The sequence below is a fragment of the Gobius niger genome (genome assembly GCF_951799975.1).
Source record: "Gobius niger genome assembly, chromosome: 5".
NCBI lineage: Eukaryota > Metazoa > Chordata > Actinopteri > Gobiiformes > Gobiidae > Gobius > Gobius niger.
This window is the reverse complement of record NC_136856.1, coordinates 4,434,317-4,450,253: the sequence shown is the minus strand read 5'-3', so window position 1 is coordinate 4,450,253 and position 15,937 is coordinate 4,434,317. Positions and strand designations below refer to the sequence as shown.

The following is a 15,937-nucleotide window of genomic DNA, read 5'->3' as shown; positions in this document are numbered from 1 at the left end:
GCGTTACACTGGCCTACAGGATTCGGGTAAACCTGAACTGGAGAAAATGCTCTCGGTTCAGGCGGGAGTTAAGAGGTTCTGGTCTTCATGATTCTATAATGTAATAAAAATAATAATAAATTGGCGGGATTCCAACTTCACCTGACCACGCTGTCCCTTTAACAGCCCCGTGATTGGCCGCATTCCTTCACTGAACTCCCGCGTCCAATCAGCTGCCGCCCCCCGCCCTCCGTCTCTTCCTGTTTCTGGCAGCTGCTCCGGTCAATCGGCGTCGCATTGAACCCCCCCCTTCCCTCCCTCCCATCTCTTTTATATTCCCCCTCTCAAAAGCCCCTCACCAAACCATCCTTCGCCTCGCCCATCCCCCCCTCTACCTCCCCTCTCCTCCTCCTCCTCCCCTCCTCCTCCTCCCGCCGCCACATGCGTCCCAGCGGCGCGGACGCAACAACCCGCTATGCGCCAAACAACCAAACTTACACCAACTCTCGCCTTCCCCTCGCGCTCGTGTGTCGAGAGCTGTTTTTTCATGCGGGACCGCGCGCCCCTGCGCCACTCGGCTCTGCCTGTGACTCGGGACGGTACGGCGAGAGAGACGGACTCACTGCAGAGCTTTACGCGCAAGGTAAGTCTCGCTCTGGGGGGGAAACATTTTGGGGTCGGCTCGTGGACGGTGAGTCTTGAATGGACCCTGGTGCAGATGTGTCGAGGCAGATGTGGCCCGTGAACGGTTGAAAGGACGGTTTTGCTTTGTAGTAGGATTTGGATTGATAGGAACTGTAGATTACGCGTGAAATATGTCGGTATTGGATTGTATGGAGAATTGTCAAACTAACAGTAACGTGCGTAAAATGTATTCCTATATTGGATGGATTGAAGAAACTAAGCAAGACAGAATAACTTACTGTATGGCCAAAACAACAAAATCTGTCATGGTATTTACTATATCGACATCGTTCAGTGAATAACAGATACATGATATATTTTTGGGATATTTAGTACATTTATTAGCATTTCCACTCTGTTTTTTCTTTGTAATTGAGTTACATTATGTTTCTTGTTTGTTGCAGCGTCTGTGGTATCTTAGGATATGATTTTGCACTTTTAGAACAAAGGTTTACTGTCATTTCTATGCCTGAGACAGTATCTAGTATCGTCAATATCAGTATCAGTATAAGTCAATAATATCGTTTATCGCGATACTTTCCTGCCTCAATATATCGAACTTCAAATTTGTTATCGTGGATTTGGGTAAATTATGCCTAAAGGCCACATACTCGAGGTTACATAAAACCATTTGGTAACACTTTATAATAACTACACCTGATTTAGCCGTAATTCATCAGAAGAATTCATTAGTTAAAGCTGCTCTAAGCGACCCCGTTTTGCCGGTCCGGCACTGATGCACCTCGCACCTCCCTCACCCGTTTATTATAATAGATCCATGCCTTCACCTCACAGCACCCCCCCCCCCCCCAACACACCCCTCACCCCCTGCACCATGTAAACACAAACACGTGAACAAGAGATCGCAAATGTTCGAAGCAGGAGATGCAGCAACAGTTAGCGGCTAACAGTTTAGCATGATGACAGAAGTTTACAAAAAGAACTGACAAACATGTGACCGACCTGCTCTGACGCAGCTGAAATCCTCCTGTTTATTAATCCAATATCTACAGGAGCCTCAGGTCTTTTTCCTCCTTAGGATCTTAAAGCAGTACTAAGTAACTCTTGCCCCTAGAGGCCATAAGCGCAACTGCAGGTGTCGTAGCAAGTTACGATTTTTGAACTTTTTAATTGTCTTGGAGAGTAAATACTACGCTGACAGAAAAGGCGAAGGGAGAGAGGGTTACTGTGCATCCAATTATACAGCCCGCAGTTAGCTTTGCCAGTTAGCATGTTAGCTTCTACTTCGTGATTCTATTAGTGTGTACTGGTGGCTCCGGTCCGGTGGCAGCGAAGTTGCAAGCATGGTTTTCTGGCCAGAGACACCAGGGGGAGGTGAAAGACCCTTCAATCATCCCATAAACACTTGTATTACCCCCACAGGGACTACGGAAAGGATTTATTAAGGTAAACACGTTACTTAGTACTGCTTTAAAGCAAAGCAGCACCAGAGAAGGGGGGGGCGGCGGGGGGCAGAGTTCACTACTCCACCTACTGATGAAAACAATTCAAAAAGACATCACTTAAAAGGACTATAGGGAGTTGAAAAATGTTAAAATTAAGTATTTTCATCCCCTACATGTTTCAACAATGTCCTAATGTGCAGAATGAGCTCAGACCTGTTCACCACAACTGCCTCTAAAATCCTGCACTGTCACTCAGAAAGGTGTTAATTCGGGTCTGAAGTGCCGTCATGCATGAGGTTAATATAGAAGCTGCAGTTACACGTATGACCTGAGGTGGCAGTAGTGAGCATAAAATCGCAAACTTGCATCTAGCCCCTTTAAGGCAGCTTCAAATTTAACTTGTGCTATTCATTGTTACTAATTACTGAACAATGAATAAGTGAAGTATGTAAAGAATTATTCATTATAAGTTAGGCAGTTATTAAGTGTTATTCACAGTTCACTAATCATTTATTAAGGCTAAATAATGTGTATTATTTTGTCAATAATGCGCTGATGCTTAATAAGTTTGGCCTTTTCATTGTTTAAAATAATTTCCACTTGTTTAGTTCGCCTGTTCATTTTGCTTGTTATATTTACATCTGTAACTAAGTCAAACTAAAGAATGATCAACAAGTTTAAGGCTCTGTGCCTGATTTTTGTTTGTGTTTTGTTTTGAGCGACTTGTGGTCTATAAGCTGGTTTCACAACAATACTCGCAATACTGTCGCAGTAACGCCAACAACAAGCCTGCTCGTTCACAACTGATAAAAATGCTCAATAATCAAATGCACATAGCTCTTTTTTCACAAATGTCTGCTGTTATAATAGAAAGGGACTGGCAGTGTGGTATCTCATGGATTTTTCCACCTTCTGACTTGTCATTTGCTTTATTTTGAGATTGTTTTTGTTGCTTCTCTGGTTTTGGACGTTCGTCGCTGTAGACTGATCTCGGTGTAGAATCCCCCGGGGTTTTACGACAGATGTGGTAAAACACTTAATGTCTGGAAGCCACATGAAAAGAATGTGATTAAGTGAAGGGAAGCCTTATGCTGCTGGGATCATGTGACCTGAGTGCTTCCAGATCGCACTGATTGCCCCGCTGTAAACATGAAGAACCTCCCTCGTAAAGGGGTCAGCGGGGCAGGACGGTCCACTTCAAGACATTCAACTTGGCATTCAGTCCAAGTACTAATATCTGGATTTGTTATAATGATGTAATGACTGTATATACTTTTCCTCCTCAGTGTAATGTTAAAGCTGACATGTGGAGAAAGACGACTGTGCAGCGAGTTTTTTTTACTGATCGTGAAGCAGCTGACGAGTTGTTGCAAAGTAAAGTACTACTTTTCTGCCTGACAGTTGTGAAACGTGTGAATAAGTTAATTTCTCAGAAGAACCAGGATGTTAGAAATACAATGGCAATGTTAGGAATGACTTTGACCACAACAAATGTTGCTCGCTCTAAGGGATGTTTATGATTACGGCTGCAACTAATCGATTAATCTATCGATTATTTTGACGATTAACCAATTAATCGCTTGGCTGTGAATGGTGTAGGAAAATGTTCTTTTTTTCCCCTTTTTTTTTTATCACATAAAGCTAAAGTGACGCCTCTTGAGGACATGTTGATGGAGTAAACTTAAAGTGAATGTTTGTTGGAGGCTCTTGGTGCTAAATCTGCTTCTGATTGGATGAGACACAGACAGATATTCGAGAAATGTACAATGAACACTACAGACCCGAACTATTAAAAACAAAGCAGGTTTTCATCAAAAATACTGCAATTTCATGTCATTTTTGCTCTGTCTGTGGTCTGTGTGGACCAGAAAACGATTTATGGATTACTAAATTCATTGTTTCAGCCCTATTTATGATTAATCATGTAACTGATTAATCGCCATTAATTGGCGGCACAGTAGTGCAGTGGTTAGAGCTCGTGCTTCACAGCTAGAAGGTCCAGGGTTCGATTCCCACCCGGACGGGGCCTTTCTGTGTGGAGTTTGCATGTTCTCCCCGTGTCTGTGTAGGTTTCCCCAATACTCCGGCTTCTCCATGTCATACGATCCCAGTGGCATAAGGCATCCCTCCACTAAAAACATGTAAGCACATGTTTTCTGCATCTCCAGTTTGACTATCCAAAGCTAAAAGTACAGCAAAACCGCTGACAAAAGTAATGAAAAAGCAACAAAAAAGTCCCTACAAAAATACGACAAAAAAGTGCCAACAACACAAGGAACAATCTTTGGTCTGTTTTGTAGGTCATAGTTTTCTAATAATCCCTATGAATCAGCACCTCTGTATCTAAAAGGCTACAGCGATTTCTTTCTCTTTGTAAATTGCTCCATCCCAAGTTTGATTTCATCTCTCATTGTCCGCGTGTCACTGATGCTGAATCTCACAGAGGGATTAACAAACGCTGCTTCAGACGTCAGACAATAGCTTGAAAACTGGTCTGTCTCTGTCAAAGCCGTAACAATAATACAGATGACTGAGTTGCGGGAAAACACAAGTCAAGTTCAACAGGTGTATTTCCCCGTGACTCACTGCCGGCCTCGTAACAGAGGCAGCAGGGCTGGGCGATTCATCCAATTCATTTGATTCATAAGAAGCATCATTAAGGTATTGGTATCAAAAATCAATCGTTAGAGAGACTAAATGCAAGTTGGTCATTTTAAACTCACTACTGCCACCTCAGGTCATAGGTGACAGTGCAGGATTTTAGAGGCAGTTGTGGTGAACAGGTCTGAGCTCATTCTACACATTAGGACATAGCTGGAACATGTAGGGGGAGGAAAATACTTAAACATGTTTAAACTCCATATAGTCCCTTTAAAGTACCAGTATAGAATTTTTTTTTAATGGTGCCCAGCTCTAGGTTGAACTTCTTGACGCCTGAATTCATTTCCAGGTATATATAAAAATATATGAACAGAACAAATATGAACTTTTTCCTTTCAAGCTGATGCTAAATTAAAGGAGCTATACCTGATTGTACAAAGAAACAGGGTCAGTCAAATTTCAAATTGCTATTTTCTGGTTCAAACTTTCCTAATGCATTTACAACATCAAAATCCGTCACAGGGACTGAGTTTAAACCAGTTTTCACAACTTTCAGGAGGAAAACTGTCACTTCACTGTATTTTATGACTGTTGAAAAGGCTTTAAACCAGTGTTTTTTGGATGAATGTCTGCTTTTACCATATACTAAAGGACAAAACACATTTTATTCCAAAACAAGTGGAATCTTGCAGGAAGTGGTATGTCGTGAGGGGTTAAGAGGTTAACGCACACGGCGTTAACCTCTTAACCCCTTAACTCCCACCTGAACCGAGCACATTTTCTCCAATTTGGCTTTACCTCAATCCAAAAGCTTCTGGAAAAAAGCTGTGAAAATAGCAACAAAACTGAGACGAAAACAATGATGGAAATGTGACAAAAATGTGAGAAAACATTGACAAAAAAGTGATGAAAAATGTATGAAAAAGTGGCAAAAATGTCACAAAAATGTCAGAAGAAATTGACAAAAAAATGACAAAAATGTCACAAAAATTACAAAAAAAGTGATAAAAATTTGACAAAAAAATTACAAAAATGTGACAAAAAATTGATAAAAAATTGGTGAAGAAATGACAAAAATATGACAAAAAATGCGACAAAAGTGTGATAAAAAATAGATGAAAAAAATGTGACAAAAAATTACAAAAAAGTTACAAAAATGAGTGGAAAAAAATCTGATGACGTGAGGAAAAAGATCTTCTCGGTTCAGGCAGGAGTTCAGAGGTTAATCAGTTTGGCATTACCCAAATCTAAAAGCTTCTTGAAAAAAAGCATCAACATAGCGACAAAAGCGAGAAGAAAATGAGGATGAAAACGCAACTAAAACAGTGACACAAAAGCAATGAAAAAGTGGCATAAAGTGGATGAATTATCGACAACACGGCATCAACACAAGGGAAAATAATCAGTTTTGTAGGTCTTAGCTTTCAAATGAGGCGTTACACTGGCCGTTAAGCTGTAAGCTCTCGAATTGAGAAGCTTTTAGATTTGGGTAATGCAAAACAAATGGAGAAAATGCACTGAGTTAAGGTGGGAGGTGAGAGAGGTGAAAGCAGATCTTTATCTACAGGGATAAAGCACGTTGTTGTAATGTTTTCTGTAGGTGTGACGGTCGGAGAAGCCGCTGGTGCAGAAAACAGCCCGGTCTGTCAGCCTGTCTCATTACTGCTGTGAACATACAATTAGTGCAGCCACTAAAGACTAACCTCGAGAGTCCTAAAGCGTTAATATTCTGAATCATAAAAACAAATGAGTGGATGGTGTTGGAGCGTCCTGACCGCGCTGCTTGTAAATAGGTCTTTATCTCATGGAGAGAATAGGCCACTTGTTCTCTGTGGGACATTGTCACTCGGTTGTTGACTCTGGCGTGCTCATGTGAAATGCTGCAGTGATGACTGTGATTAAAGTCTGCAGAGTCGGAGAAGTGCTGAGGTCAGCTCCTCCGACTTTCCCTGAAGAACTCCAGATGTGAGGGTCTGGGGAGCAAAGGGAGTTCAGTTCACAGATATGTCAGTCTCCTTGCTTAATTGTGTGGTATTTATACACATTTTTGATTGATGATGGACATGGCCAGTAATCCCTAAAGATGCAGCAGTATCTGGAGAATAGACGAGGATGAAATTTCTTAATTTCACCAAAAATAACTCCGGCTAGTATCATAAAAGCCTGTCGTAGTATAGCATATGATTGCAATGCATTATTCTTGCCAGAAATCAAATGAATGCTTTAGTAATTAAGTTGTTTGTCCTTTTTCTACTACTACTACTACAATTACTATGAAATTACTGCAGAGTTCCATGCTTTAAACTCATCAGTCATTGTTTTTTTATTGTATGTACTTGAGAAAGGATTTTTCTTTTCAGTAAGATAATACCGTTTTTGGGTTTGGCTGTATTTTCTGAGCAGTCTATTACTTTCTCCACAAACTGAGAAGGGCCAGAGTCCCGGTGTTCTGTCGAAACATGCACCCTTATCGACATTTGCATCCCCTCGTGCAAAACCACTGCTTCGAGACATGCGGGAGCAAACTTAGTTCAGCAGCCTTTAGTCATTTATTATTTATTTAACACTGAAACTTGAATATTACTATGTCATTTGTAAAAGAGAAACTTATGCTCCAGCAGTTGCATGAAGCCTAAGGTACACGCTTAGCTACATGGAAACAAAATAGCTTTATGATGTTAAAGCAGTACTAACTCATGCCCCTAGAGGCCATAAGCGCCACTGCAGGTGTCGCAGCATGTTGTGGTTTTTTACTCATTAATTGCCCGTGAGAGTAAATACTACGCTGACGGAAAAGACAAAGGGACAGAGGGATATTGTTCATCCAATCACACAATGGAGCAGTTAGCTTTGCCCGCTACCCTGTTAGCTTCTCCTTCCTGATTCCATTAGTGTGTATTCGTGACTCCACCTTAGTGCAGCGAAGTTGCAATTGTGGTTTTCTGGCCAGAGACACCAGGGGGAGATGAAAGACCCCCCCCCCAATCATCCCATTAACCTCTTAACTCCCACCTGAACATGTTTCCTCCAAATCTAAATGCTTCTTCAAAACAGAGGCAAAAAACGAGAAGAAAATGAGAATGTAAACGCAACAAAAAAAAGCTAAAAATGGACCAAAAAATGACAATGACAAAAACTCAACAAAAAAGTGACAAAAATCCAGCAAAAACTGCAAAAATCCAGCAAAAAAAATGACAAAAATCCAGTAGAAAAAATGACAAAAATCCAGCAAAAAAATGACAAAAATCCAGCAAAAAATGACAAAAATCCATCAAAAATAAGACAAAAATCCATCAAAAATAAGACAAAAATCCAGCAAAAAGTGACAAAAATCCAGCAAAAAGTGACAAAAATCCAGCAAAAAGTGACAAAAATCCAGCAAAAAGTGACAAAAATCCAGCAAAATTGACAAAAATCCAGCAAAAAGTGACAAAAATCCAGCAAAAAAAAAAAGACAAAATCCAGCAAAAAGTTACAAAAACCCAGTAGAAAAAAATGACAAAAACCCAGCAGAAAAAATGACAAAAATCCAGTAGAAAAAATGACAAAAATCCAGCAAAAAAGTGACTGAAGAGCAGCAAAAAAAGTAATAAAAAAGTGACAAAAACACATAAGGGAAATAAAAAGTGACGACAATGGCATAGAGGAGGGAATGGATTTGGTTTTGGCGGGTGATAAGAGGTTAACACTTGTATTACCCCCAGAGGGACTACGGGAAGGATTTATTATGGTAAACAAGTTACTTAGTACTGCTTTAACAATACAATCTACATTATAGAATCTTGCAGACCTTGACAAGGGTCGACCTCCTGCAGACGGACCAGCTGCATCACTGTGTGGTGTGATCAGCCTCCATGCCATCGTGAGAGCAGATGTGAAGATCATCAGTGCCCCTCTCCCCTCCATCCATGACATTTACTCCACTACAGAGCCTTCAGAATCTGCCAGTGCCGATTGAAGAACTCTCTCTCTTCCCTGCCCATCTACAGACATAAACCCTTTATTTACCCACCCATATAATGCTTCTTCCATTGCCCAGCTGTGATATCTTGCGTTTATCGTAGAGAGTTTGCTTCTGGTTTGGTATAGGAGGCCATACTTTATCACTATGTCACGTCTACTTCTAGCCTTTTGCACTAAATCACCCTGCAGATAACACCACGGTGCTGTCCCTTACTTCCCCCCCGTCCCTCCAGATGCAAACTCTCCAGATGTTAATCATAGGGAGTTCCCGGTGTAGGAGGAGGAGCAGGAGACATTTTTACTACAGTCCTGTGTGATACGGGGGTCTGCTGCTGCTGCTGCTGCCTGTGTGCGCGCCTGTGTCTGTGTTTATAAAAACCCCAAACCACAGGAGCAGGGAGGGAGTGTCCCCGCTCTTTCCACCACATGGTACTGACTGGACTACTGTAGACGGCACTTTTCCACAGCGCACAGTCGGACAGAGTTAGTCAGACACGCTGAGATCCGGAGTTCAGAGGCAGCTTTTGGGGATCGACAAAAATGAGGGCTTTTGCTACCAGGTAAAAGAAATCGTCCCGACTGGACTTTGATTTATGCATTTAGGGACTTTCTCTGTATTATCTCTGTCCTAGATCTGGCCTAGACTTGATTTTGGATTTGTTGCATTTGAAGTGAATCTTATTTTGACCTTTTGTGATCAATTTTTGCGCTGCCAAATAGTTTTCTTGTTCATCGATTGGTTTTGCATGTGAGAAACTTCATAACTTTGGTAATTACATGTCTATGGCTTATGTTCCCCTGTCGACTGCCCGTTCAGTGCTTACTCCTGTGCAATCTTCCACTCAGTTAAATTTCGTTTTACCTCTGCATTTCTGCGCCGTCCACTGGTCGCTCTGCCAAAACCAAATCAAGAAGTGCCTTTTGATTGTAGTTTAGGAGTTAACCGGACAAGGTTAACTGCTCTGTGCCATCAGAGTCAAGACTGTAGGCACATGCAGAGCTCACACATGCAGGCGGGGAGGAAAGCTGGACACTTCATTCACCCGACTGCCACTCATTTAACGACTGCAGTCAGCTCTGTTTTTGAAGACTTATGAATCGGCTTATGCACCTATATCACTTTACATAACTTCAACTTTTCATGTATGGATAAAGACACTTAATGATTGGTTTACATGTAGGTGTTTGGTTGGAGCGCTCTCTGCCCATCTGTTTATTTGGTTGGGACAGTGCATGTTAAAGGGACTATACAGAGTTTAAAAATGTTCAAATTAAGTATTTTTGTAGAGCATAAATCCCAGTGCATGTGGGGGAAAAAAGTAAGTCTCTAGCCCGTTCCTGTGCAGAGTTATTATTTTTTTTATTTAAAGAATAACCAGAATGCTCATTCTAGCCACTAGGGGGCATTAACTTGAAAAAAGGAAAAAGTTCCAGACGTGTCCAGCAGAGGGCACTGACATAATAAGAGCTCAGGATATGAACAACAGCTTACCACCACCGAGTGTGGAGTGAATGAATAATGACTTTGCAGTACTTTGAGGAACTTATGACACAGGCTTGTAAAGTGCAATACAAGTGTAAGACGATGTTATTAATGAATCATTTGAAAAATGTTCTGTATTATATGCGGCCCGCGACCCAAGATGAGTTCGACACCCCTGTCCTAATGTGTAGAATGAGCTCAGACCTGTTCACCACAACTGCCTCTGAAATCCTGCACTGTCACTCAAAAAGGTTAATTCGGGTCTGAAGTGCCGACATGCACGAGCTTAATATAGAACCTGCAGTTACGCGTAAGACCTGAGGTGGCAGTAGTGAGTATAAAAATGATCAACTTGCATCTAGTCCCTTTAATGAACATACATGGGTCTCATGCATGTAAACACACCACACTGGACTGCAGCCTTGGGACATTTTCCATCTGTCGTCCCCAATACGAACTCTCAAACACAGTCTCATTCATTCAGGCCTATTGTACATGTTTTTAGTGGTAGGGGAAACCGGAGTACACGGAGGAAACCTACGCAGACACGGGGAGAACATACAAACTCCACACAGAAACGCCCCGTCCAGGTGGGAATTGAACCCGAGACCTTCTTAACCTGCTAATATTTGATTATTTTGCTGTGTTCATTCAGCATTTTTTTTTAATTTTGACTTTTAAAGAAGGCAGCCAGAAATGTGTTTTTGTCTGAGGCCTAAGTTATGTTTTAACGAGGGTTCAAGTTGATTATGTAACTGTAATTAATTAATTGCAATTAATCGCTGTCACAATAATTACTATATTGACTTATCGGGCTTATTTTGGGCTCGATGTTTATCGTCTGTACATTTATTAGCATTTCCCGCCTAGTTTTTCTTTGTAAAACTTTGACTTTTAACTGAAGCAAATTGAGTTCCATTATATTCCATGTTTATTGTAGCTTGTGTTTAGGTCATTTTTATGCCCGAGAGTTGACAGTACATCAAGTATCTATAGAGTCAATAATATCGTTTATCGCGATACTTTCCTGCCTCAATATATCAAACTTCAAATTTGTTCTCACGACAAATTTGAAGCCTCTGTGATCGTTTCAAACACTCCAAAGACAATAGGAGTGATTTATTTTAGAATACATTTTTTTGGCCCAAAGTGACGTCTTACAGGAAAAAGTAAACTGAAAAAGTAAAGTGTGGTTAATTTCGATTCATATTTTGTCTCAGTTCTAATTTTAACCTTTGAAACGCGTGTCAGGTAAATAGAACGTCGCTACATTAATGAAAATGGTTTTAACCAACTGATTTTCTGCATGTGTGAAAACCGTTCCCTTGTGGTTTCTGCTCTGCTCGAGTGCGGTTCTCGTGTTTCCTCAGTTTGTGGAAAATTGTATGAAAATAGACTTGGGTCATTCCACCAAACCGGTGCCTTTTCAGCAATGATTTTTCTTGATATGTTTTAAATTGGTGTATGTTTAGGTGTACAAATATGTAGTGGGGCCATCTCAGTCTCTCTTTTTCTCTTCCTCAGAATAGTAACAGGAAATGTGACTAATTTGCCAATTGCAGGCTAATGCTAATGCTAACTAGCACAGAAGCACCTGCTGTACCCACTGAAACTACATTTCTTGTAGATATTGATTAAAAAAGTGGTTAGCGCTCGTGCTTCACAGCTGGAAGGTCCCGGGTTCGAATCCCACCTGGATTGGGCTAGGGATGGGCACCGTTAAACGGTTCCTACTTGGAACCGACCGAAAAGCTCCGGTCGGGGGCGGTATCGAAAAATTTTAATTCTTTCGGTGCCAACTTTCGGTTCTTTTTCTCTCCAGACGTCAATATGTGACCCGCAGTGAGTCTCAAAAAAGCTACATGAACGTGTGCGCAGATACTGACCTGCTTCAGCGCAAATGGAGCGAAGCAAAGATATATTTTATAGATGTAACTTTTAGCGAAGCAAAACTTGCTAAACTTTTGTAATAGAGATGACAGAGCCGCGGTCTGCGTCAGGACTGAGACAGGACGTAGACTACACCGGTTGTAAAACCCAGAGCTAAACAAAACCAGTTATAAACCAGGACTAAACCAGGACTGAAGAAGAAACTTGAGCTTTTAGTCAAATTGAAAAGCAAAAAAGAGCAGTGACAAGAAAGACGTGTTTACCTTTAGCGACAGACCCACGGAGGCTGAGCTTACGTGCTCTTGTTTACAACTTTACAGCAGCTGCAGCGACAGGAATATCCAAGATGGTTTGTTGAAAGCGAGCGCTCACTCTGTATTAGACATTGTTGGTCCAGTTTTGGTAAATTGTTAGTGGCAGAGTGAGCGCTCACACCATGCAAGGATCTTTGAGTGTGAAGTTGCTTTCGCTTCGTCGCACAGCGCAGTGTGTTTAGAAAAGTTTAGCTGAAAGAAAACCATGTCCTGATGTAGATCTGTCCCGTCTCTGCAGCTTAAGGTAATAACGTCCTTTCTTTCTTTTTATTACTGCTTAAGTGGAAATTGTGCTCAAAACATGAAGTCACAGGCGACGCTGCTGCTCCTGTGTAGCTTCTGCTGTGCCGTTTTAGGATTTTTTCCTGAACTATACTTTTTTATACACGTCATTTTTATTGAATTAAAATAACATTGGTATCGAAAAAAGTACCGTTAAGGCACCGGAACCGAAAAGCAGGTATCGTTAAAGTACTTGGTATCGAAAAAAAACGAACGGTACCCATCCCTAGATTGGGCCTTTCTGTGTGGAGTTTGCATGTTCTTTCCGTGTCTGTGCAGGTTTCCTCCGGGTGCTCGGGTTTCCCCTACCACTAAAAACATGTACAATAGGCCAGGATGAATGAGAAGGTGTTTGATAGTGCACATGGGGGACGACGGATGGAAATAACCCCTGGCTACGATCCGGTGTTGCTTGTTCATTAACCTGCTCTGTCCCGACCAAATAAACCAATAAACTAAACTAAGAACAGAAACATACTCGGATTTACACATTAAATATTAGTGACAGGAATGACGTGATATATTTCCAAATGTCCACAAACAGTTCATAGAGTAAAATATGCAAGAGAGAGTCACTGATTGGTTTAGATCGTGGGAAAGTCTCTTCTGATGCAACAACTACTTGATTGTGACGTCATTGGACTGAACCATTAACATGTGACAGGAATGAATGACAAAAACTGCAAATATTTTATACAAAATATGATTTTTTTAATACTTAAAAACAGTAAAATAATGAGATCTCTTAGTGGACAATGTAATCAAGTGATTCTTTTGTAGTTCTAGCTACAATTTACACATTTTAAAGGGGCTGGTTGCAAGTTGGCCATTTTATACTCACTACTGCCACTTCAGGCCATATGTGTAACTGCACCTTCTCTATAAAGCTCGTGCATGACGGCAATTCAGATCTGAAGTAAGAGCTTTCTGAGTGACAGTGCAGGATTTTAGAGGCAGTTGTGGTGAACAGGTCTGAGCTACACATTAGGACATGGAGGAACATGAAGGGGGAGGAAAATACATCATTTTAACATTTTTTAAACTCCCTATAGTCCCTTTAAACTTTATCAAAGATGAAAAGTCATAGGCCAAAAACACATGTTTATGAACATTTGATTTTTGGTTTCTCTATTTTTTTATTTGTTGAATAATATTGTTAAAATTGTTTCAAAACTATTAAATAGTACAAAATGTATATAAATAATGTTATGCAATAGTCATTTTGTGGCTGTTTATTTCCTTGAGACTCATTCTGTTTTGGTTGAATGACCCACAAACTAATCCGACACTTTGCAAAGAAGACCTAGTTTGACTGTTCTCTTCAAAAGAGCCGTTTCAGACACAAACATCACATCACTGCAGTGCAGACCTTTTTCCGAATGGTAAAGTTTACGGACTTTACAAACTTTATTGAGTTATTTTACACCTGGTTTACTACAAAGGTGCCGCCGTCCCCCTCTCCGCTCGGTCCGTTGTCTTTGGTGCGTCAGACTTTCCGCGAGCGCGTCTGCCTGCGCTCGGTCTGTGGTCGGAACAATAGAAAGCCCTTACTCGTGCGAAAACAAAAAAGCCTCTGTTTGTGAATGAATGCCGCTGACTCCTGCACTTGTGTCAAAACAAGGCTCGCGCTCGCGTTTATGAGCAACAGCTGCTTTCACTTACGGCCAGATTACGGCTGTCAGACTCCCCCGCCTCAAACTATGGCGTCCACTGCCCGCGGAGTAAACAGGGAGGACGGGCACTTCCAAACAGTCCTGGACCAGAAGGAGAAGATAGAAGATTGTGTGGGATAATATCTGCACAAGCATTAGATGGTTCAAATACAAGTTATTTTGTGCTCAAGCGAGACGCTTCATCAGCCTAATCCAACAGCCTCTTCAAGCTCCATCAGAGCGTCACATTTTCAATGCAGCGACGTCACGACTAAAGTTTAGAGTCACGATTATTGTGAAGGATAAATACTGCGATTGTACGATTCTTCACGAATATCAAGAAGAAACTATACAGAGAATCTAATCTAATCTAATCTTTTACATTAGAGGCCGACCGATATGGGTTTTTCTAAGGCCGATGCTGATATTTTTGGCCGATTTTTCCAAATGTCTGGTCTCTAATCCTGTAAAAACAAATACTTGGCCGCTCCAGCACTGGCCAATTTTAGTTTGTTGCTTTTGGTGATCCATAGTTTCTGTCGAAGCTTGGATGAGTTGTCGTTAGCATTAGCATGCTGTTGCTAGCCGCAGCGCTTTGCGCGACGATCAAAAACACTATAGTGGAGGTTAAAACTAGCTCGGGGATTGAATTCTCCAGATTCTGTGTTTCAAAATGACATGCAGCAGGTCCATATTAACGGAGGTTTAGTGAAACTTAAAGCTAACCAATTTTCATCGCGATGTTTCTCACCTCTCCTGAGGCCGAGGGAGTTGTGGGAGGACTTATTTTAAAGCGCTGACTTTGCTCTTTCCAATGCACGAGGGCTGAAAGATATATCGTTATCGCATCGATACCGAGATATGAACATTCAAGATATCAATATTGGAAAAGCAAGATGTAAACGATATAGATTTTCATCAATAAAACTCTTGTATTATGTTTTTATGTTTCTGAAATATGCTTGGTTTTCACCTAACCATAGTTATATCGTATCGTTTCGATATCGAGATATCTTGTATGAATATCGAGATATGAAATTTTGTCCGTATCGTTCAGCCCTATAAGAAACGGGGAGTCTTTATCACTTCCTGTCCCGGAAATATCAGCTTTTTTCGGCGCTAGATCGGTTGATAGCCGATATCGTAAAATCCCCAAATATCGGCCTGATATATCCATTCTAAATGTTCTTAAGTTCACAAAAAAGGGCATTTTCATGTTTATTAAATGGTTGTTTTAATTGAAAACCTACAGCATTGAACAGCCTTTGTTATTTTTATCTTTATAATTTTACACTTAATGATTTTGAAATAATACATTTATAATAGTATTTTTATTATTTTAGCCACATCTAAAGGAAGCAAACTGGTGTGAATGTTTTCAAAAGATTTTCCTTCTGATCTGAACCAAACCAGCTGAATCAGCTGATTTCCGTGCACTCACACAGTTTCACTTTCGTTTTCACCGTGACATAAACGTTGTGCAGCACATGCTTCTTTTGGGACTCTTCCTTTGGCAATGTTTATTATTCAAAAACAGATATGATTTGTTCTGCACATTGCTTGATTGAACCGTCCGCTGACTTGTTTTGTTGTGGATTTAGCTCTGGACGACAGCGGTTTACTGTGGGTCCTAAAACTGCCACCATTAACCAACCATGAGCTTTTATAACCGTGAAAACTGTA

The 15,937-nt window shown here is 40.9% G+C and overlaps 1 protein-coding gene across 2 annotated transcripts in view; it reads left to right on the top strand.

Moving 5' to 3' along the window:
• The first annotated feature begins 398 nt into the window (after positions 1-398).
• Positions 399-15,937, top strand: part of arhgef37 (Rho guanine nucleotide exchange factor (GEF) 37) — a 47,714-nt gene continuing 32,175 nt past the window's right edge. The window contains exon 1 of one of the 2 annotated variants that reach the window (XM_079556194.1): positions 399-622. The gene's annotated coding sequence lies outside the window, so the exon portion shown is untranslated. Of the gene's footprint in view, positions 623-8,994; positions 9,194-15,937 lie in introns of those variants that run through there. The other variant, XM_079556195.1, reaches the window with a different exon arrangement.